Here is a 24199-nt window from a genome sequence, read left to right on the forward strand (position 1 = left end):
CTCAAGAGGGAGCTACATCAGTGAAGCACAATCTCTCCAAATGCTAGCTTTCATGGATGAATAATTCAATAATTTTAGATCATCCTTGGAAGGCACAGTAGCCCAGGAGCCTTTTGGCCACTGTGGAATGTGCTTAGCACTCCACAAGTGCAGATCCTTAAGCAACTACACAGTGCAGTCCTTTCAACCATGTCACCAACAAGTAAGTGGCCATGAATCCTTCAAGAGGCTGAAATGCTATTGCACATGTAGATGCACTCATGCCTGCATGACAGCAGCTTAGCAAGGTAGTTTGAAGACAAAAAACTTTTGTCAATGGTTAGTATTTGACCATCTCAAGAGGGAGCTACATCAGTAAAGTACAATCTCTTCAAATGCTAGCCCTCATGGATGAATAATGCAGAGGCTGCATCTTGATACTGAGCCCCAATATGTCATCAAACATTAGGATGCAATGACCTGTTACTCAACAGCATGCACCCAAATCTGCGAGTTAAGTTAACATTGTCCTCACGAAGAGTGGTTTATTATTGACAAACACTCATAACTCTGCATTTGTCTGAAATTTACATCCAGCATTGCCATGGCACTTGGAAGAGATGTGGCCTAATCAGTTTTGACACAGCAATCAATAATAACTTATTAACTTCATCCATAATGCCTAGCACTCAGATGTGTCAGAGCATCACTTCCATACCATGACAGTGCTCAACACTGTCCATCTCACAAAGGCCAATTATTTCTAGGAATCCTAAATCAATGAGTACACAGCGATGCCATAAATAACGTATTGATTTGCATTCTGTTACTTCACAAAGGGATTCCACCAGGCAGCCTTTCAGAAGCAAACTATGATCTTCACAGGTAAGTGGATGGGTTCATCAGGATGAGCACACTCCTCTGACAGCACACACTTATCCCCGTTGTTTCATAGCAGACGTTTCAAATATCACCAAGTGGAACCAATTTCCATCACTCAGCGTCATGGGTGGGGAGAGTGGAGACTAATAAATGAATAATATCCAGCCTTAAAAGCAGAGGTGAAATTACACTATCGGGAGGTATGAAAGGCTGTGGTGTTCGACAATGAATACTACTTTAACCACAGTCATAAAATAAGCGTCACTGGGTGAAAAGACTCCAATGTTGGTCGCAAAAAATGCTTAAAACATCCACAAACTGCAGACTTCAGTACAACAGCATCAGGATAATCACGAACCTCGATGAACAATTTTCATGAGGTCAAATAGTGTCTGCCTAAGATGCAAGGATTACGTGTATCTTGCCCAGCCATCATTTTCAGATAAGAAGTGACTTGTTCATATCATTGAAGTGGAACTAAAGGCAATTCACTGTGATGAGATTGGGTGAGACTTAATGGAACTGAGGGACAAGATAGGAGATAATTGGAGGGTTGGATTCATTTTGTACCCTTCTATGAATGCAGGACCTTGCATCACATCGATTAGCCATTCAATACATGAGACTTGGAGAGGGATAAATGTGAAATATATTTACAATAGTGCAGATGATGTACAGTGAACAAACACCTATGCCACTATTGCGCATTCAAAACTTCTTAATTTTCCTAACTCTATCGCTATGTCCAGGTGCAATCCCGATATCCGCAGTAGAGGTGGAGACAGCCTGCTGACTGCTTTGCTCTGTTGTCTGAGATATCTTTGGTGGGTGTCCTCTGAAGGCCCGAGGCCTGAATGGCCCCAGCCTGCTAAGGGTCTCCTGCTCTGGACAGGTGCACCCTCCTCGGCCTGATCTGCTGGAGTGACAGGCAGAGGAAGTTTGGAGTGGCAAGACACCCTTGGAGCGCCCTGGATGGTGCCTCTAGGGTGTCTTGTTGGCACTTCTCCTCCCTTTGGGTGCCTAAGGGCCTCTCCCTAACTCCTTGAGGAGAAAGGGAACCTGAAGGGAGGTCGAAGCATCCTGTCCCCCTCTTGCTTAGCTATTGCTGGAACGCACCCATGGCCAGAGCAATGGTGTGCAGGTCTGAGCATAAATCTGCCAGAACCTGCTGGACCTGGGTCTTCAAGGTAGCCACCGCGCTCCCCATGGAGATTTTGATACGCTCGCATGCTGGAGCCATGACATCAGGCAGACCGTGCACAGACTCCTCCATCCTTCATTCCAGTCTAGTGATGGCCTCTGACAATGCTGCTTGATGTTCCCCCGCCTGTCTTTGCATCCCCAACATTTCTCTCAGGCCAAATGCAGAGGCTGATCATCAGACTTGGGCTGGGACTTTCCGGCCCGGTCACAGGCAGGATCCACCATGGGCGAGGCGGCGCCCCGGCCACAAGTCCATTGACTTAAGGCGGGACCAGAAGATCGCGGTGGCAGCCGGGTGCAGAAAATCCTGCCCTTGGTCTCTGCAGGGATCTGGTCTCCAGCAGTTCTCCATGGGCAGAATCTTCAGGTTGGCGAGCAGGGGTGGGCCCCGCTCGCTGACACATAAAATGACACGCAGTGACATCGGGCATGCATCCCGACGTCACCGCCGGTCATTGAGATATTCAGTTCGGCGGTCACACACCAGAGTCAGCTGCGCAACCCACTGAACTGTCAAAGGCCTATTAAGGCCATTTAAGTATCAATTAAAACACTTAACTGAGCTGCCCATCCAACCTTAAGGTTGGCAGGCAGGCGACGAGCCCAGGCGGCCTTCGCATTTATCATGAAACCTCATCCACAGGCGGGATGAGGTTTCATGAAGGATTTTTAAGTTTAATAAACTTTTTAAATAAAATTCATTGTCATGTCACAGCTCATGTGACACTGACACACGAAGGGACATGTCTTAATTTTTTTTTCTGTCTTTATTAAAATTTTAAAAAATCAATCTCATCTCTTTGAGGCAGCTCTGGGAGATTTCTGCGCTCTTTTGCGCGCATGCATAAAAGAGCACAGGCCCCGACTCAGCCTACTCCCCCGCCCGCACAGGAAGCGCACAGCGTTTCTGCGTGCGTGTCAAGCTGGGCTGACCTTAATAGCCCGCCCATATAAATTGGCGGTGCACAGCTGATCACAGGCGACAATCGGCTGCGCACCCGCCCGCTCCTATCCAACTCACCCAACGGGAATAAAATTCTCCCCCAAGTGTCAGAGGCCTCAGCTGTCACTGCCTCCACCTGCTGTGGACATGTGTCTGTGAGGTAATCACCAGAATGTGACCCCAAGCCTACTGTAGAACTAGGACCCACTAAGGCACATGTATCTGCACTGATAGAGGGTGCAGGGGAACGATGCTTCCTCTGCCTCCTCATCTGATGTGCTCTGGGGAGTGGGGCTGAGGCCTTTGCTTGGCGGTTTCCTCCACCTTTTCTTGCAGGTGGCTGGAATAAAGAGAAGAGGTAATTAGGCAGGTTCTTACACTATAGGTCACACAGTCATTGTCCACATGTGGACAATGTATACTGGATGGATCCTCAGTGGCTTGTTTGGGGAGGCTGATTTTCCCTTCTGTACAGGAGCAATCTCTGTCCTCGCCAGCATGCTCTACTGCTTGCTCTTCATTGGAGGAGAATGTCCTGAGGTCTGGGGTCCCTCCCTGGACTTCGTTCCCGTTGGTTTGGGCAATTTTGTCCTGCATAAAGACAGATGAATTGACTGTGAGCACTATGGTTGAAAGAGCATTTCAGAAGCATGCATGCCTCCTGTTTGTGTTGCGCCTTCCCCAGCAAGGGACAAAGATGCCATTTATGCAGCATCTTACATGAGATGGTGATCTTAAAGTGGCTGGCAGACATGTGGTGCTGACGTCCATCTGCTGGTAGTGTGTGACATCCTTGTGAACTCTAACCCTTAGGCTGCCTAATGCCTTTATGAGAGTATGAGTAGGAGTTACACTTACCCTGGCAGAGCACATCAGATCATTCATTCATTTCCTGCACTGTAGGGTGGTCTTTTTATGTGTGCCTTGGCGACCTCCTCCCAGGCTGACATGGTCAGGTGCGAGTGCCTCCTGTTCCCATCCCTGGAGAAGAGGACTTCCCGCCTTTCCTGGACAGCCTGGAGGAAAATCCCCAGGAGGGCCTCACTGAGCCTTGGGGCTGAGGGTCTATTACGTTTGGTTGCCATGGTAATGCAGACATTCAGCCTGCAACTGACCTGCAGTGAAGGAATGTCTGTGCAGGTGCCATTTAAATATGACACACCGACCTTCAACCCCATGAGGTAATGGTGGGGGCGGATGAATCACTGCTGCGCCACAACTTTCGACGAGCTACTCATTGATGCAAAATTAATTAGCTTAAAATCAGAAAATTGGATGCAAAAATCAGCCCCACCACCCAGCAGGAATCATGGCAACTTCCCTGCCCCCCGCCAAATGGAAAATTCTACCCATGGAATCTGTTTCAATCATAATATCATGTCCCTCTTTATTGCCATTATAGCCAGAAATTTTCGCTCAGTGTGCAGGCGTGCAGCCGACATGCTCAAGCGTAAAATGACATGCGATGACATCAGGCAAGCATCTCAACATCTTCGCACACTCGTGCTATATTTCGGTCAGCGGGCACACGTGAAAGTCAGCAGTGTGCCTGCCAACAATTAAGTGGCTTATTAAGGCCCTTAATCAATTAATTGAGAACAATTTTTCACTGCCTGTCCATGGATGGGCGAAAAGGCCAAGCAGCCTTTGCATTTTTGGCGAAACCTCATTCACGGCAGGATGAGGTTTCAACCAGTGATTTAAAAAAAACTTTTGGCACTTTTATTTAACATGTCCCTGCTCATGTGACAGAGTCACTTGAGGGGACATGCTTTCATTATTTTTCATTTCTTTATTTTGAATGCTGAAAATCTTCAGCTCCCTGAGGCAGCTCTCTGGGAGCTTTTACTGCGCACATCTGCATACATGTGCGAACTTCAGCTCTCATGCTCCTCCCGCCCCTACTCTGGCAGCACTGAGTTAATTGGCCAGCCAACATGAAATCACGGTCAGCTTCCCAACTATGCCTGGGCCTGCCCACCACTCCCGCCCGACATGGGCAAAATTCTGGTCTGTGTTTCATTGTGTGGTCAGACAGAGGATTTGGGAATTGTCTATTCTTCCAAACTTTAATTCTCGATTCTGTAGTTTCTCAAAGCCATTACTCTATATTTAAAGCATTATTTGAACATTTGGACCTCTACAGGAGGTTGGAGATTCATCTCCTTCCAGATCTCTCTTACTTCCCAGTCATTTGATCTGACATCATTATTGCATCAGCATCATGTACACTTCTGATGTTAACCCTTCACATTGCATTGTGTTGTGTCTGAGTAGTATCACCAGCCCCACTCACCCTCATAATCCTTTCTAAATATGTTATATCCTGCAATATTTAACTGCCAGTCCTGTTCTTAATGTAGCCATGTTTTAGTTATTCGTACTCCATCTGGTTCCTTACTACAAATTATTACCTCCAGTTTGCCAGTTGCACTTCGGATGCTGTGCTCATTGCTGTACATACAATTTAATTTGCCTTTTTATCAATTGTTTTGCTCACAATAAAGCTGGTTATCAAGGACATCTTATACAAAAACTTAACAGTTTAAGTGCAAGAGCTAACACAATGTAGGCATAATATATCTAAAATTATTACATAGGGCATTTAAAGATCTGTGTTTTATTGTTTGCTAACTTCGTAGCTAACTGCATATATGTTTTACATTGTAGCATAGACTTAAAAGACTTCCTGTGCCTTGAGACACATGAGGCAGACAAAGCACATACTTATGTCTGTTTTCCATAGTTTATTTTTCTTTGAAAAGATCGCTAGCTTTAAGCCAGAGGCTATAGCTCGAGGTGAGCCACTCCACACCAAGCATGGCTGACCAGGAGTCTTTCCATCTCTTACCACCTGCCACGGATGTGTTGGAAGCATTTGCAGATAATCAATCTGTTTGGCCAGGTTATGAACACACCTGCCATAGCCATCGAGTCCTGGAGCGGGACTTAAACCTAGAGTTTCTGGCTTAGAGGCATGGATGCTACCTATTGCATCACCTCCAACTCCACCATAAGACCGCCACCTCATTGTAGCAGACTTGTCAGTAAATTATAGACCCAATATACACCCAAAGTTGCAGAATAATGCAAGGACCAATCATGAAGTACGTCAAAGTTCTACAGGCTAGACAAATAATAAGTTGCAGACGCATTATAAATAATTTTCCCACATAGTTAAATCTGGACAGAATAAAATTGGGCAAGATTTTTGCACCCCGGTTCTGATCCCATCTTCAGAATGAAATGCATGACAGGAATCCACAAATGCCAGTGGCGGGACCCAGAGGGAGATTTTGAAGGAGGCAGGCAATTAAATAGCTGCCTCTGGGAGCCCAGTTCAATTAAGGACAGAAGGCAGGCTCCCGAGTCTGGAGGGTCAATAGTAGGTCATCCACCGCTGAAAGTTCAGCAGCCCTATCTTCAGAATATTGGAGAATGAGAGGGTAACTCAAAATAGAGGTGACCCCTTGAAAAATTTGCAGCTGAAAAAGAAGTGGCCACAACTGCCAAAATGTCATTGTGGAGGGGCCGCAGCTGTGGCCCTCTGGCAATCACAGCACTTGGGGGGGGGTTAAATTGAATGAGATATTGATGGCCCCCTAGTCAGCCACCAGAGGCCACCTCCATTCATCGGTTGATCTTGGGCCTCAGTGAGGGCATCGTATGCCATCTGGCAAATTACCGATGGCTTCTGATCAGTGCCCTCAATCGGCAATTAAATTGGCCTAATCACCCCACCGTTTCACTCCACCGATTCAGGCTCCCTCAAAATAGCCTGGAGGCCAGACCATGGCAGCAGATAGCATACTAGCTGGAAAATTGCCTGCCTCCACATCTCCACGAAAACTCAGCCCATTCTGTGCAAAATTGATGTCTGTTTGATTTCTCATTAGGTTATTGACCCAAAAAAGATTACAATTGTCTCACCTACAGATACAGTTTAATGTTCTATGCAAGTTTCATGGCGGTATGTTCACTGTGGAAGGAATCTTTATTTTTTATGGATTAAATTATTGTTAGGTAACTGAACACAACTTACTACAGCTGCACCTTAGTCGTTTTATCTTGAACTTTCTTTCGCTCCTGAAATACAGGAAAACAGAAAACTGGTAAGTGCATCGATATTGAAATACTGAAAAGACAAATCCAGTCCAATACATTTTAGTTTTAATTTGAAAAAGGACAAATGTTTTTTCAGCCTTAGAAACTATACGTCTTGTATACTGATATGTCTACATAACTTTGAAAGGACCAGCTGAGGATATATATTCAAAAATACTTCCAGGTGCTCATTGGGTAAAAATGTCCAGCTCTTTTATGATACAAAGCTGAACAAATCAAGAAAATGCCAGGTTTAATCACTTTAATCCCCGATTTGTGCTGAGATTGTTGATTGCAATGGATGGCGGGACTACAATTGGCTTCAGCATCCCTGTAATAAGGAAGCGTAAAATAGGTAGGATTCCCACTCCACTCCTAATTGGTTTCCAGTGACACTGTTTGAAGTGCACCCGTGGACACTGGATGAATAACTGAATCTGACTGAGTTGAAATGTCCTCCTTTGGTCAAATAACTTGCCAAAAGCCAATGGCCACAAAATTCAACATTTTTCCACTGTTTTTTTCACTACTAGGCTCTGTTTTGCCTCCTCAGTGGCATTCATGCTGCTAGCCACACCGAATGCCAATCTGTTGAAGGCATTAGATGAGAGTGCATATAGGAAGCATCCACCAGAAGTGTGAAGAGTAGGCAGGCTATGACATCAATTGGTGTACAACACTGATTTGATGTCAGCACTACCATTTTGGATCACGATATTTAAGCTAACACTACCTCTTAAAACATACAGCTGAACATGCATTCTGAAGCAAGTTGAACCCCCACCAGCACTATTTAAGGGGATCATCAACTACTTTTAGATTAGTCACTGATGATTTCCACTGGATATCGCTAATATTGTAGAAGTGCTTGTGGCTTCCAGTGTTGTTTAAAGTTGGTGTAGTCAACAAAAAGTGGTCTGGAACATGCTGTATGACTTTCTCCTCATTTCAAGGATTCTGCATAAACCACTTGCTCTGAGTCATGGCTGCAGCATGCATCCCCCCTTAGATTACAACGTGACAGGCAGAATGACCAATGGGGCACAGAGCGGGAAAAGCTGCTGGAAAAGAGAGAAAGAGAGGGAGAAAGGCAGGAGGCCATATCACCCCATGGCATTCAATGAATAATTCTCCAGCTTGTACCTCAGCAAGGAACAGCGTGCCAGACATATTTAATTCACTAAGGAGGTCCTCACTAACTGCTGTCACCTGCTGCAGCCACAACTGCAGCCTCAAAGCAGGAGAAGGTCAGCATTGGCAGTGGCTGTGAAGATTACGGTGGCCATGAACTTTTATGCAATTGGCTCCTTCCTGGCTGCAGCATGGAATATTTGAAACATCTTACAATTTGCCAACCACTGGTGCAAAAAAGACATAACTGAGGCTTAGCATTATAAAGGAGCTGAATACATTTCATTTTCTCTTGACTGAGAAAGGCAGGTGAAGCAAACACATAGGGCTGAATTTTCTGTTTGTCGGGCAGTCGGGCCCGACCCAATCTGCGATGGGTGTGGAGCCGATCGCCACCATTTTGTGCAGGCGGACCAATTAAGGCCCGCTCAGTGCATTTCAGACTCCCATGTACAGCGGGAAATTCAAATCTGCGGCAGGTGTGTTCAGGCCACTGGTTCCAATGGGGAACCGGCAGTCTGTATAAAGAAAGGCCAGGCTTCCTCCTTTAGGCTGTTCACCATGGCCATCAACCGGGCTCCAGAGGAGGTCAGTGCAGAGGAGGAGGAAGGGGGCAGGGTGCAGGGTAGGCCAGCGGGGGGGCCAATGTGCCCCTCGGTTCTCTGATGCCTGCCTTGCTGCCCTGCTGGAAGAGGTGTCAAATCGTTGGGAGGTGTTGTTTCTGGAGGATGGGAGGAGGAGGGCCCCCCCACATGACCAGGCCGGCATGGCAGGAGGTGGCGGAGGCAGTAAGCTGTCAAGATGATGTGCGGCACACAGAAACCCAGTGCCACAAGTGCTTCAAAGATTTGTTGCGCTCTGGAAGGGTGAGTGCCATGTCGGCCTTGGCCATTTTACCCAGCAGGTAGCCTTAGCCTTTGAGGCTCCCCCACCCCCCACGTCTTAGTGTCGTTACTGCATTGGGCATTTGGCGCACACTGGGTGGGCAAACAGATAGTGACCATGCTTACATCAGCCTTAGTGGTTGAGGAGAAGATGGGTCTCCCCGCAGCATATGTTGGCGTTTGTCATATTTGAGTAGTCTGGGGGCAACCTGCAGGGGAGGCAGCTAGACACATACTCAGGACTCCAACATATGTCTTACTGATGGTCGTGAGATGGTGGAAGGGAAGCTTCAAGGTGTTGTGGTCAATAGCCATCTGCTAGCCTAGGTTCCACACCTAGTTGCACCTCCTTGCCACGGGCGCTAAGACCCATGTGTTATTCAAAGTGATGGACACCAAATGTGTCCAAGGTGGCCGCTGGGGGATGGGGTTGGAACCAGCTGTACTATCTTCGTGACTGATCACCAGTAGTGCGGACAGGAGCTGCTGGAGGCCTCAGATGGGCCACTGTGGTTGGAGTGTGGCATGCACATGCAGAGTACATGAGCAACAGCCCCAATAAATGCTCTTCTCTGTTCTGCAGGCAAAAACAGAGAACAATAGCCGGGAGCGTCGATGGACTGGTGGTGGGCACGCTGTGCTGTAGCATCTAACCACATATAAGGAGCAGGCCATGGAGCCGGGGAGGAGGCAGGCAGCCAGGTCAGCAGGTGTCGACGAGGCTGGGGTGCAGCGGCCATGTATTTGAGGCACACAGCCCCATCCACTCTGTCTTCCCACCATCCAAAGCACTGATGGTTGCTGCAATTATTAATGCAGCAACACTGCTCATTCACAGACTGATACAGTCAGACGTGTGGGTCATACACAAATGTCCCTTGGCCCCTTAAGGATGCGCGTCTCTAGTACTTTCCAAAGTCGCCTTATCCCTTTTGTGACCATTATCCCAATGGCCTAACATACCATGGCATCGCTGCTGCACATCCAAAGACTTATTGCATCTTAGGAGGGCTTGTACCTCCAAAACCCTTTCAGCCAGTACATCCCACATTACTCTGTCCAAAAGGTCCTCAGCACCTCACCCGTCAACCTCACGGCACTCAACTTAAATAAATGCCACCATGTCAGTCATCCCTGCGCCAAGGGGAAATTTTGCCTTCTGTCCGCCCGTTCTGTGCCCCTCATAACGGTATGAAGGTCAATAATGTGATCTGTCAATCTCCTGTGTTCCACGGCAAATGTTGCAAGTGTTTGCAATGTTTCCTCTCACTCCAACTCTCCAGGCCAGCATACATCCAGGTCAGGAATATTTGCACTCTTCCCCACTCCAATGCCATCCCTCCCATGAAGCACAAGTCACAACTGAATGCAGAAGTGTCGATGTGGCCTCGACAGCGTTTTCTGCACTTGCAACATGACCTCCCTTTTCCTACATTCTATTCCTTGGTTAATAAAGGCAAGTGTGGCTTTGACCTTGTTAAATACCTTAAGTTCCTGTTCTGCTACCTTAACGGGTCTGCCCAGCAAGGTCCCTGTAATCGTCGTGACTTTCCATGGTCCTACCATTACTCATGTATTCCTGTACCTTGCTTGTCTTGCCCAAGTGCTTAATCGCACACTTATTCACATAACATACCAATGTGGCATTCCTTAGATCACCTGACCAGCCTGTCTGTATGTGCGTGTAATGTTTGGGCCTCCTCTTGACTATTTACTACCCCACCAATGTTCATCTCCTTAGATTCTTGAAGGTTGAGTGCATTATGGGCCTGGAAGGCAAAGGGATGAATGGTGTTACTGACTGAACGCTAACTGATGCACTGTCCTTGATGTTAATTTCAGCATTACCACCGCATGGCCACCACCAATAAGTCCAGAGCCCCCCTCTACACCTGAGGGGCAACACTTGCAACTTGCGTCACATCATTTCAACAAGCCAGGCACAGCACAGTGATTACCACATCGGTGGGGATTATGATGTCGGCTAGTGTCCCGGGGCACAGTGGAGAAGGCACTTCACAGTCACTGGAGGAGATGGCACGGACAGAGTGCTGATGGTGCCAGCAGCTGGAGGACTGCAGGGGACCAGGCACATGGTGAGTCGGGCAGTGATGATGTGCCTCTGAAGATGTCAGCCATGCAGCAGCTGCAGAACAAGTGGCAGGGTGCGCGGGAGCATCTGGCAGGATTGCATGAGGGTGTACTTCACTTGGTTTCTGTAGTGGAGGAATCCAGGCAGAGTGTCAGTGATGGCATGAACCTCAGGACAAAGCTTCAGGCTTCCTCCATTGAGAGATTGGCAACTCTCATGGAGAAGGGCTTCCAGCAGATTGTGAATCTTCTGATTGGGTTAAGCTCTGACCTGCAAGCCTTCACAACACTAATGGCCACATTGGGAGATGTTTTGGGCACAAGTGTCGCAGCTCAGTGCCCACCCATCTGCGGTGAGCAGGGAGGTCCAATGTGACTTCACTTCGGTGCAGCAGCTGCCTGTCATTGCTGCGAGCTCCTCTCAGGGCGCTCTGGATGAGAGCAGCAGCTCCACTGCCCTTCTGCCAGTGACCGTTGCATCCGTTGAGGCTGCAACAACTGGGGAGGTGCCAGTTCTGGAACTGGCCACTCCCTCCCAGGTGGGGCCAGCACAGGCTCCACGGGCCAGAGGACGGCCACCAAGGTCATCGAGGCCAACAGCTCAGCAGGGTCAGCAGGCTGTCTCACAAGCCACTCTGAGCGATGGGGTGGCACCAAGACATAGCACCCCCAAATGTAAGCATAATGCACTCCATGGGTTTGTCACTGGTGATTTTGTGTTGGCCCTAGATTAGGGAATGTTTCATTATCTGCATCAGAGCGACATTTGTTGTTCATTTTGGTGGCAATAAAGTCCACTTTTCTGACCATGGCTCAGGGTGTTTCCTTTGTGCTGCAATTGTATGTTTCACAGACATATCATGAGTGTTTGAGTGGACATTGATGTTTCTGTCCTAAGCCCTTAGTTGCAGCTGATGTGGTGGAAGATGTAGCACCTAAGTGCCACGTGTGGAAACACCAGGCAATGCCGGTCCTGCAGATCCATGTGTGTGGAGCTAGCTGAAGTTTCATTGGATTAAAGTGCCCCAGATGTCCCTGCCTCATTGGTGTAATAGCAGGTCGGCGTGCTGCCCCTCATCATTGCCCTGTGCTTCCTCATCCTTGAACCACTGCTCATCATATGCAGCCTCATCCAGGGCGTCAAGGTCTTCATCGTCAACTGCATCCCCATTTTCCAGTGCAAGATTGTGCAGAGCACAATGCTACCACTATCACAGAGGTGTGATCTGAGGGTTGCTGGAGTGCGCCCCCTGAGCGGTCCAGGCAACGGAAGCACATCTTGAGAAGACCAATGGCTCTCTCCACCACAGAACCTGTGGTGCCGTGGCTCCTATTGTAGTGTGCCTCAGCTTCTGTTCTTGGATGGCAGAGAGGAGTCATGAGCCACCTTCTGAGGGGATAGCCCTTGTCACCCACCAGCTAACCATCCAGCCGAGCCAGAGCACTGAAGAGCACCGGCACCTGGGAGTGTCTGAGGATATAGGCGTCAAGGGAGCTGTCTGGGTACCTTGCACAAACTTGCAGAATCTGCATCCTGTAGTCACACACTATCTGCACGTTCCTGTTGATGAAGGCACCGGGCTCACCTGCTGGTGCCTTGATGGCTACATGTGTGCAGTCTATTGCACCCTGGACGTGGGGGAAGCCAGCAATGGCAGCGAAGCCTCTGGCTCATTGTGCCTGACTTGCCTGGTCACAGCGGAAGTGGACGAAGGTCAATGCACGTCTCATCAGAGCGTCTGTAACCTGCTTGACACAAGTGTGGACAGCTGATTGGGAGACACCGCAAAGATCACCCACCGAGCCCTGGAAGGAGCCAGATGCATAGAGGTGGAGGGCAACTGTGACCTTCAGAGCCGCTGGCATGGGGTGTCCAACCACACAGTTAGGGGAGTCTCAGGGCCAATCATCTGACAGATATAGTTCACTGTCCCCCTTGAGAGTCGGAGCCTCCTTCGGCACTGCACCTCAGTCATATTAAGGTAGTTGCTACGCCGCCTGTATACCCTGGCAGCAGGATAATGGTGTCTTCTGCAGCCCCTTCCATCTTGGACAACCTCTTGGCCCTGTGCCCCTTGTGCCTACGCCTGGCTTCCCAAAGGTGGCTCCCCTGTAAGCTGATTGTCCACTCCTGGCCTCCTCCTTATTCTATCCCTCCCTTTCTCCTCAGAGGAGCTGCCTCCAGTAAAGACATCAGAACCCATACCCAGGCTAAATGGAGACCTCCGGAAAGCTGCAGGCCCGATAAAGATTACCGTCTACAGACTGGTGATCTGAAGCTTCAAAGTACAGAGAAAGCTGTTGGAAATTGATCTGAACTGCTAACAATCACACAGGCAAGTTTAAAATACTTTCTGCAATAAATACTTCAGATAAAACATTAACAACCCACCTGAGCCCACATATCCCGCCCATGGATGAGCTTTGTTAAAAAATCATTTACCCGCCTGCCCTTTGGGCCCGTGCACCGAGGCGAAGATCGCACGAGCTCCTCAAAATCGGCGTCGATGGCTGAGTTAAGGGCCCTAACAAGGCCTTTAATTAATGGCGGGCACGCATCGTGCTTCATAGCGCACCAAGCTAAATATCACGATGCCGCGCGCTGACGTCGGGACGCTCGCCCAACATTTTAAGCATTGACGTGCGGGCTCCGCCACCCGCTCGTCAGCTATAAAATTCTGCCCATAGTTTTGCATGGATTGCAGGCTTCCCCATAGTGCAGGATGCCATTTGTTGCACACACATCATTTTGCAGGCACCACACATTAACTTTGAGCTATTATGCAATAGAAAGAAATTCCACTTCCTCAACATCCAGCTGGTACACAACCAAATGCAGCATAACATGCAGGTCAATATCTAGTGTCCTAGCAGCAGTCATGAGGCCTTCATTCTGCGGCAGACCATGGTTCCATCCGCATTTGATCCACCACAACAAACCAACGGGTGACTACTTGATGACAAGGAATATCCTTTGACAACATGGCTCATGACTCTGATGCTCAACCCACATACATGTGGAAATCATGCCTCCAACAAATGCCATGCTGCTATGTGCACAAATAACACTGCCTTGACCATTCTAGAGGAGCCCTGCAGTACACAGCGGGGCACTTGCCAAGATTCATGGCAGTCTGCTGCACTCTGTGCAACCTCAGCATAGTGAGGGCACAGACCTTGCCACCTGCTTTACGGTAACAAGTTGAGGAATCGTAGAATCATCAAATCATAGAATGTCCACAAAACAGGAAGAGATAATTTGGCCCGCCATGTCTGTGCCACCTCTCTGGAACAGCAATTGCCTTTTCCCCTTAACCTTGCAAATTTTTCTCTTTAGATAGTTATCCAATTCCCAACTGAAAGTCATGATTCAATCTGCCTCCACCACACTCTCAGACAGTGCATTTCTAAACACTCACTATGTAAGCTTGTGTGAGCTTTTCCTCATGTAACCATTGCTTCTTTTGCCATTAGTGTTATCTAGTTCTCAACGCTTCGCCCAATGGGAACAGTTTCCCCCTAGCTACTCTGCCAGACCCCTTATTATTTTCAAATCTCCTCTCAACCTTCTCTTCTTCAAAGAAAACAGTCCCACTTTCACCAACCTATCTAGGTACTTGAAGTCTCTCATACCCGGTACCATTCTTGTGGATCTTTTCTGCACCCTCTCTGAAGCTTTCTCATCTTTCCTAATGTGTGGTCCCCAGAATAAGACACAACACTCCATTTGAGGCCAAACTAGCGTTTTATCAGGGTTCACCATAGCCTCCTTGCTTTTGTATTCCATGCCTCTGTTTATAAAGCTCAAGATTCCATATGCTTTCTGAACCGCTTTCTCAACCTGTCTTGCTACCTTCAACTATTTCAGCCTATATACCCCCAAGTCCCTCTACTCCTATACCCCTTTTAGAATTGCATCCTTTATTTTATATCATCTTTCATCATTCTTCCCGCCAAAATGTCGCACTTCACACCTCTATGCTTTGAACTTCATTTTTTTAATTCATTCATGAGATGTGGGCATCGCTGGCTAAGCCATCCCTAATTTCCCATCTCTAATTCCCTTGAGAAGGTGATGGTGAGCTGCTTCTTGACCGCTGCAGTCCATGTGATGTAGGTACACTCAGGGTGCCATTAGGGAGAGAAATCCAGGATTATAACCCAGTGACAGAGAAGGAATGGTGATATAGTTCCAAGTCTAGATGGTGAATGGCTTGGAGGGGAACATTCAGATGGTGGTGTTCCCATGTGCATGCTACCCTTGTCCTTCTAGATGGTGGTGGTTGTGGGTTTGGAAGGTGCTGTCTAAGGAGCCCTTGGTGTGTTCCTGCATTGCATCTTGTAGATGGTACACACTGTTGCCACTATGCATCGGTGGTGGGGGGAATGAATGTTTGTGGAAGGGGTGCCAATCAAGTGGGCTGCTTTGTCCTAGATGTTGTCAAGCTTCTTGAGTGTTGTTGGAGCTGCACTCATCCAGGCAAGTGAAGAGTATTCCATCACACATACTGACTTGTGCCTTGTAGATGGTGGACAGAAAGGAAGGTCATTAATGAAGCAGCTGAAGATGATTGGGCCTAGGACACTATCCTGAGGAACTCCTGCAGTGATGTCCTGTAACTGAGACGATTAACTTCCGACAATCACAACCATTTTCCTTTGTGCTAAGTATGACTCCAACCAGCAGAGAGTTTTCCTCCTGATTCCCATTGATTCCAGTTTTGCTAGGGCTCCTTGATGCCACACTCAGTCAAAAGCTGCCTTGATGTCGAGGGCAGTATCTTTCACCTTGCCTCTGGAGCTCAGCCCTTTTGTTGATGTTTGAACCAAGGCTGCAATGAGGTCAGGAACTGAGTTGCCCTGGTGGAACACAAACATGAGCATCAATGAGCAGGTCATTGCGAAGCAAGTGCTGCTTGATAGCACTGTTGATGGCCCCTTCCATTACTTAATGGATGATCAAGAGTAGATGTTAACTGGCCGGGATAGATTTGTCCTACCTTTTGTGTAAGGACATACTTGAGAAATTTTCCCCATTGCCATGTACATGCCAGTGCTGTAGCTGTACTGGAACATCTTGGCCCGGGGCATGGAAAGTTCTGGAGCGCAAGTCTTCAGTACAATTGCCAGAACATTGTCAGGGCTTATAGCCTTTGAAGTATCCAGTGACCTCATCAATACCCCTGTTTCCTGTTACTAAGCCAACTTTGTAACCATACTGACACTGTTCTTTTATTCCAAGGGCTTCAACTTCAGCTGACTAGCTTGTTACGTGTCATCTTATCAAACACTTTCAAAGTCCATGTACACCACATCAACTGCATTACCCTCATCAACCCTCTCTATTACTTCATTGATAAAGTCAATCAAATTAGCTAAACATGATAATCCCCCTTTGTCCAAATGACTGTTAATTGACTGTCTCAGATTATCATTTTTGAAATCTTTCCTTCCACCAGGTTTAAACTGACTGGCCTATAGTTGCTGGATTTATCCTTACAATGTTTTTTGAATAAGGGTGTAATATTTGTAATTTTCCAGTCCTTTGGCACTGCCCTTACTTTTGAGGAGGATTGGGAGGTTATGGTCCATGCCTCTGCAATTTTCACCCTTAATTCCCTTAGTGTCGTTGGACATATCTCATCCAGTCCTGGTGAGTTATCAACTTTAAATACAGCCAGTCTTCCTAATGCCTCCTATTTATAAATTTTCAGCCCATTCAGTGTCCCTCATAACTCCTCTTTTAATACAACTTTGGCAGCAGTTTTTTCTTTGGTAAAAAGAAATGATTTATTTAATATCTCAGCCATGCCTTCTGCCTCTATGCATAAATATGCATTCTGATCCTCAATTCCTACTCCTCCTTTACCACCCTTTTATTATTTAGATGTCTATAGAAGACTTTTGGATCCCAATTTCCTGTTGGCTGCCAGTCTCTTTTCATACTCTCTCTCTGCTTCTCATTTATTTATTTACTTCTCTTCTGAACTTTCTATTTTCAGCCTGATTGTCACTTGTATTAACAACCCGAGATCGGTTGTGTGCACATTTTTTCTACTTTATTTTACTTTCTATCTCTTTTGTCATCCAGGGAACTCTGGCTTTGTTTGCTGTATCTTTCTCCCTCCTGGGAATGTACCTTGATTTTTCTTGAACAATTGCCTCTTTAACGGCAGCCCACTGTTCAATTACAGTTTTGCCTGCCAGTTTTTGATTCCAATTTGCCTAGGCCTCACTCCACTGATATTAGCCCTCTCCCAATTAATTCTTCTTACTCTGGATTGCTCTTTGTACTTTTTCATAGCTAACTTAAACCTTAGCAGACAGGAAACAGAGAGTAGGAAAAAATGGGTCTTTTTTGGAGTGGCAGGCAGTGACTAGTGGAGTACCACAGGGATCAGTACTTGGGCCCCAACTATTCACAATATATATCAATGATTTGGATAAGGGAGCCAAATGTAATATTTCCAGGTTTGCTGATGACATGAAACTTGGGGGGAATGTGAGTGATGAGGAGGGTGTTAAGAGGGTTCAATGTGATTTAGCCAGGTGGAGTGAGTGGGCAAATACATGGCAGGTGCAGTATAACGTGGATAAATGTGAAGTTATCCACTTTGGTAGGAAAAACAGAATGGCAAAGTATTATTTAAATGGTGATAGATTGGGAAATGTTGATGTACAAATGGACCTGGGTATCCTTGTACACCAATCGCTGAAAGCAAGCATGCAGCTGCAGCAAGCACTTAAGAAGGCAAATGGGATGTTGGCCTTCATTGAGAGAGGACTTGAGTAGAAGAGCAAGGATGTCTTACTGCAGCTGTACAGGGCTTTGGTGAGACCATGCCTTGAGTACTGTGTGCAGTTTTGGTCTCCTTAAGTGCAGTGAAGATTCACCAGGCTGATTCCTGGGATGGTAGGATTGTTGTATGAGGAGAGATTGGGCCAACTAGGTTTGTATTCACTGAAGTTTAGAAGAATGAGAGGAGATCTCATTGAAACATATAAAATTCTTACAGGGATGGACAGACTGGATGCAAGGATGATATCCCTTCTGGCTGGGGGGGGATGGTCTGGAACAAGGGGTCTCAAGATACAGTGTAGACCATTTAGGACTGAGATGAGGAGAAACTTCTTCACTCAGAGGGTGTTGAATTCTCTACCACAGAAGGCTGTGGAGGCCAAGTCACTGAAATATTTAAGAAGGAAATGGATAGATTTCTGGACTCTAAAGACATCAAGGGGTATGGGGGGAGTGCAGGAGTATGGCATTGAGATAGAAGATCAGCCATGAACATACTGAATGGTGGAGCAGGCTCGAAAGGCCAAATAACCTACTCCTGCTCCGATTTTCTATGTTTCTATATTTCTATGTTCCTGGAAACAAAAACACCACTAGAACAATTCTTTGAAATTTTATGTAAAAAATATTCTAACAGGACAACATTTTTCAGATTAAATTTGCAATATTTTCAACGAGATTAGCATATGCAGGTGCACCAGATCACATTATTCATGCCTTATTTCAGTTTTATGTAAATAATACCACAGTAAATGTTTTTAACCACTACCTAACAGTGTTTTACTGAATATCTTTAAGTTGTTATAAAATCATGAAGGGCTAGCTGAACTCAAAATAGTCTATGCCACTTAAGGCCGGTCTTCAAGGCAAGCCAGTCTTCTGGCTGAGCAATTACTAGAAGTCATTCTAAAGCCATTCTGATGTGGGAAAAATGGAAGAATGGCACAACATGAAAAAGAGTGGGTTCCAATATTTTCTGACACTCCACTGGAGGTCTTAGTGCAGGAGGTAACAAGGAAGAGAGATATCACCTATTCTTAGGGGGAACAAAAAGCCCTCCAGACACATACTAAGACAGTGGGAATAGATGGCAGTGAGAACAGCATGAGCCAATGCCTGCAGCAGAGATCTGAGAACCTGGATGCAGTGCCATAAGAAATTAAGTGACCAGACATGAGTGGTCAAGGTCAGTGAATGTATTTTTGTGTCTTTACCCAATGGAGCAGACAGTGCTCACCACCAAGCAGCCACGCTTGAGGCTGTTTCCAGCAAAATCATCGAAGATGACTGCATCCTTAAACATAATTTCTCTTTCACATTGCACTTCTTCCTCATCGAGCAATTGCTTCAGATTTATAAGCTGCAGACGGTGCAAGCATACACATTGAGCTTTCTTCTCTTCCCCTCACCACAGCCCTACTTTTGTACCCTTCTTTCAAATACCTAGCCAGGCAGTGGTGGCAGAGCAAGGGTGGAAGAGTAGAAAAATAGTCATGAAACAGAAGCATGACCACTCTCCCTCAAACCCATACCCACCAGTTGTATATGTACTTAAGAGGATAGCTTAGCGACAGGACCTGTACATGGTGAGACACTGGACTCGAGTGGCCAGCAACCAAGGCAGGGTCAAAGGTAACAAAGATGTCATCTTACTGGAGGGAGAAATTGCTCATGAATTCTGCCACAGTGGACACAGTCGATGGGGCAGCCTACAAAAGGAGGCCAATGGATTTGCACTTTGAAATGTTTGGTACATTGGGAGGCAAGCCAGAAAGCCTACAATCAATATAGAGGTGCATTGAGGAATCAAGAATCAACTTGACAAAGGGCTTTGTGCATAGTTTGGAGTCCATCCTTTCCAACATGGAAGTGGTGGCCAACTCCATTAGCACATTTGCGGATCCAATCATAGTGCAGCATCAATGGCTGATGTCTCGGGTTCCATTGCAGCAAAAACAGAAGCCACTCAGCATCTGGGTGCTGCCGTGGAAACTTTGGTCAAGTCATTGAAATCTCAGCTTATTGCCATGCAGGCTCAGATTGCTGCCATCATGGTTGTGGGCACCAGTGCTCAAAGAAGCTTGCAGGTTCTCACAGCACCACTGCAATCTGTCCTCCAATCTGGAGGAAGACTGCTGACATTCGGTGGGGAATTGCTGAGGCACCGCCCTGGGGGTGTGGCAAGGACTCTGTGGAGCATGAAACTGCTTTCCTTTCTCATGATGACAGCTTTTATCCTTCCACTCCTGCCACTCCACCAGTGCCCTTGCTGTTGCCTGTCAGTTAGTCAGCCCAGCCTGTTCCTACTCATGCCTAAGTAGTGCCGCCTCAAGCCAAGCCTTCTGGGTTCATGGATGCTCAAGAGCATCCTGCAAAGTTAATTCTAGTCTTCCCCACCGAATGTCAGCAGTCTTCCTCAAGCCTTGTACATCTTTCAATTTAGTATACTGTTTCATTACTCATGAATTTCTCTACATTGGGGAAACCATACAAAGACTGGTGACTACTTTGCAAACACTTCCGTTCAATTAGCAAGGATGACCCCGAGCTTCCATTGCTTGTCATTTTAATCATCCACTTTGCTCCCACTCTGACCTTTCTGTTCATGGCCTGCTGTAGTGTTCCAAAGGAGCTCAATGCAAGCTCAAGGAACTGTACCTCATCTTTCAATTCAGCGCTTTACAGCATTCTGGACTCAACAATGCGCTCAACAACTTTAGATCATAATCTCTGCCTTCATCTTATATGTGTTCTTGTTTTGCTGATGCATTGTTGTTTTGGTTCTTTCTTTATCCTTTCATGTTGTATTCAGATGGCTACATGCCTCATCTTCATGCCTCATCTGGACTCATCTTTCGTTTCTTTTGAATACCTGTTATTACTCTCTTTGGATTTTTGTACCATGAAAACTTTTGTCATTTAATCATTCCTGCCCTCCACCCTATCACAAATGTTCCCTTTTGTTATTCCTGCCCCCACCAACTTCCATCAGCACAAAATCTATTAAATTTCTCTACAAAGGCAATCGACCTGAAACGTTAACTTTGTTTCTCTCCACAGGTGTTGCCTGAACTGCTAACTGTTTCTGGCATTTTCTTTTTTTATTCCACCAACTATGCTGCAGTCACTGAGGTAGCATTGTGTAGGTGCACTAAGCCATGCAAAGGTACTCGCAAACCACTAAGGGAATGCATGAGGGTAATTGACTTTTCTATGGAATATCGGAGGGCTTGTTGGATAAAGTTGGTTTGGAATGGTTGTTTATGGTCTCTTATTTTAGCATTGTGATCAGTGACACAGAGAAGGTCACTTTTGTAAAATAGATCTCAGGTTGCCCTCAGTGGAACTGGAGTTGAATTATGTGATCTCAGACTGCCTGCCCTGAAAGGGGCTGTGTTGATTGCCTCCTCCCTTCTACATGCTCCTCTTCTTCAATCCCCTGCTCATCCTGGTGGCAAGGGCTGTATCTTTGTAATGGACACATGAATGCAGTTGCTGCTGCCTTGCATTGTGGGGGAATGCCATGATCCTAGCAAAGTTACATGCACATTCCACCTTCTTCTCTCTAGTCAGAGAGATGATAATGAGCTCCAGTCGCCTGGCATAACGTGTATCAGTCACCCTCTTCATGCAACAGTGGATGTCAAACTGCAAGATATTAAGATGTCACCTCACCAGTCTGGCAGGATCCTGATGCAAAGGAAATTTATGGTCATGGCCACCTTCATAGGCACTGGCAGCACCAGCCTTGTCTTGCTCTGAGGTTGCAGTTTTGTCTGCAAGAGGTAGCAAGTTTTTCTGAGCACTTCCATCGTATACAGAGTTGATACACACCCTGCTCCTGGCTTAGATTAAGGTAAGAGGAATACTCCCAGAAGACCCTGAGTCTGAGAGCAACTTGTCCTTTTCTGTGCTCCCTCTGCTCCACCACCTTCTCATGCAGCAGGTCAAGGGAGATGGTAATTATAGCGCCCATGACTGGGAGCAAGTGGTCTGACCAGAACCCTTGCCTTCTCCAATCAAGGCCTTCTCCATGTGCAGCACAACACCCTGTCAACTTCACCAACTTTAAACAACACTGCAAACCACCAATCATTTCCACAAACTCAGGCATAGCCTGCAGAAATTAATCAGCAACTTACCTGAAAGTAGCTGATAATCAGCTACATAGCACTGGTTGGGGGTCCTTCCTGATGCTGTGCTCATGTTTTGTTGAACGTCTTTAAAAGAATGACGAGGTCAATATGGCAGTGCTGGAATCAAATCATGTTGACTGACATTATCATCACTTACTTTGTATACTTGGTAAGTTGGCATGGGGTTATAAGGGGCCATGGGGGTTGGCATGAAGGCTACAAGGGACCATGGGTCTGGGTGGGGGAAAGAGTTAGCAATAAGTTGGCAAGGGGGCTATAAAGTGCCATGGATGTTTGTGGAGGCATGGGTGGGCATAAGGGATCATTAGGGAATGGGCATGATTGGCATGAATTGGCATGGATGGGGCATGGAGAATGGGTAGGAGGTAAGGGAGTATGAGGGGTGAGGGCTAGAGGGCCTAATATTTAACAAAACAACTGGGATGAATTCCCAGAGAACTGAGGTGGGCTTTTTAAACACACTTGGCAGCCCCTGGCTCCATCCCACACCTTACCTCCCACCGTACCCCTGAGTGAAGAAATCCACCCCCCCCGCCCCACCCCCCGCACCATTTCAGGGGAGATTCTCCCAAGGAGGACATGACAAACTGAGAGAATTCCCATCTCCAGGAGCGAAAATCCAGACCTTTGAGTCTGTATTCACAATAGAAGACACAAGTCTCATAGCAGAAATAGAGGGTAACCTAGGGGCAAAGAAGAGTGAGGAAATTAAAGTAATTAACAGCAGTGAGAAAGTATGGGAGAAACCTAAGGACCTAAAATCCAACAATTCTCCCGGACCTGATGGCTGACATCCTCGGGTTCTCAAAGAAATAGTTGGAAAGATAATTGGATGCGCTGGCTATGATTTTCTAAAATTCTTTAGATTAGGCAAATGTCCCAATAGAATGGAAGTTCGCAAATGCAACACAGTTTTCAAAAAGGAAGGAGAGAGAAAATGGGGAACTACAGGTTTGCTAGCTTCACATCAGTTGTTAGGAAATGCTGGAATTGATTATTAAGGAAGTCTTAACAATGTACTTAGAAAAGCATAGTATGATTAGAACAAGTCAATATGAATCCATGAAAGGGAAATCCACTTTGACAAGTTTATTAGACTTTTTTGAGGATGTAAGTAGTAGGGTAGATAAAGGGGTATCAGTAGATGTAGAATGCCTGGGCCAGGCCTTGCAAAATTTGGACTACAAATAAGGACTGCTGCCATCCCACACATGTGTAATATCTGGCATGATGATATCGGGTCACAAACCTGATGTCAACACGTTGGTTTCCCATAATACAGTAGGCAGGTGGGTGCCAAAATCAGCAGCTTACACATCATTTTTTAAAAAATCATTAATAGGCAATTTGAGTTTGTTAACAAGCTATTTGATCTGAATTTTACTCTGCCCACACCATAATGTGGGCAGGTGGGCAAGAGTGGGGAGACCGTTTTTTCAGCATCTGAGGTGAAAAAGGCAGGAAGGGATACATCATTCAAGGAGTGCCCTGTGCACATCAAGACAGACAAATGTGGCATAGCATGACAGCAGATCTCCTAGTAGGAGTAGCTACAAGCAGCAGCAGCAAGGACAAAATGGGATGCTGGGTTACAAAGTTGTAGATACAAAAACAAGGAGGTGATAATAAAACTATAAATGACATTGGTCAAAGCATAATTGGAGTATGGCGAGTGGTGTTGCTCACTTCTCTATGAAAAAGATTGTGGAATCACATGGAAAAAAACACAATGTAGAAGTATATAAAAGAAATGTGTTAGAAAAAATATTTTCATGTGAAGCATTCATGCAGTATGTTACCAAAAGTGGCTGCTGTAGATGAATCAATCATGACATTTAGAAGGGAAACTGATAAATATCTGAAAAAGGAAAATATCAGATAATACAGGGAAAAAGCAGGGAAGTTGGATTAGAGTACATGGTTTAAATGTAGATTTATTATTGAAACAATGAGCGAAATATCTACCACCAGTTCTGAAATTTATTTGATTTTGTACCATTTCACAAAGTTTTTGTAAGCTAATATG

General features: G+C 46.3%; 1 protein-coding gene across 1 annotated transcript in view; it reads right to left on the reverse strand.

Moving 5' to 3' along the window:
* Nucleotides 1-23995, reverse strand: part of zgc:110045 (uncharacterized protein LOC664755 homolog) — a 269243-nt gene extending 245248 nt beyond the window's left edge. Inside the window, exons 1-2 of the mRNA XM_041184229.1 lie at nucleotides 23973-23995; nucleotides 7050-7093 (exon numbers count right to left, since the gene is read on the reverse strand). The gene's annotated coding sequence lies outside the window, so the exon portion shown is untranslated. The remainder of the gene's footprint in view (nucleotides 1-7049; nucleotides 7094-23972) is intronic.
* Between the last annotated feature and the right edge of the window lie 204 nt (nucleotides 23996-24199).

This window comes from Carcharodon carcharias, chromosome 3 (assembly GCF_017639515.1).
Source record: "Carcharodon carcharias isolate sCarCar2 chromosome 3, sCarCar2.pri, whole genome shotgun sequence".
NCBI lineage: Eukaryota > Metazoa > Chordata > Chondrichthyes > Lamniformes > Lamnidae > Carcharodon > Carcharodon carcharias.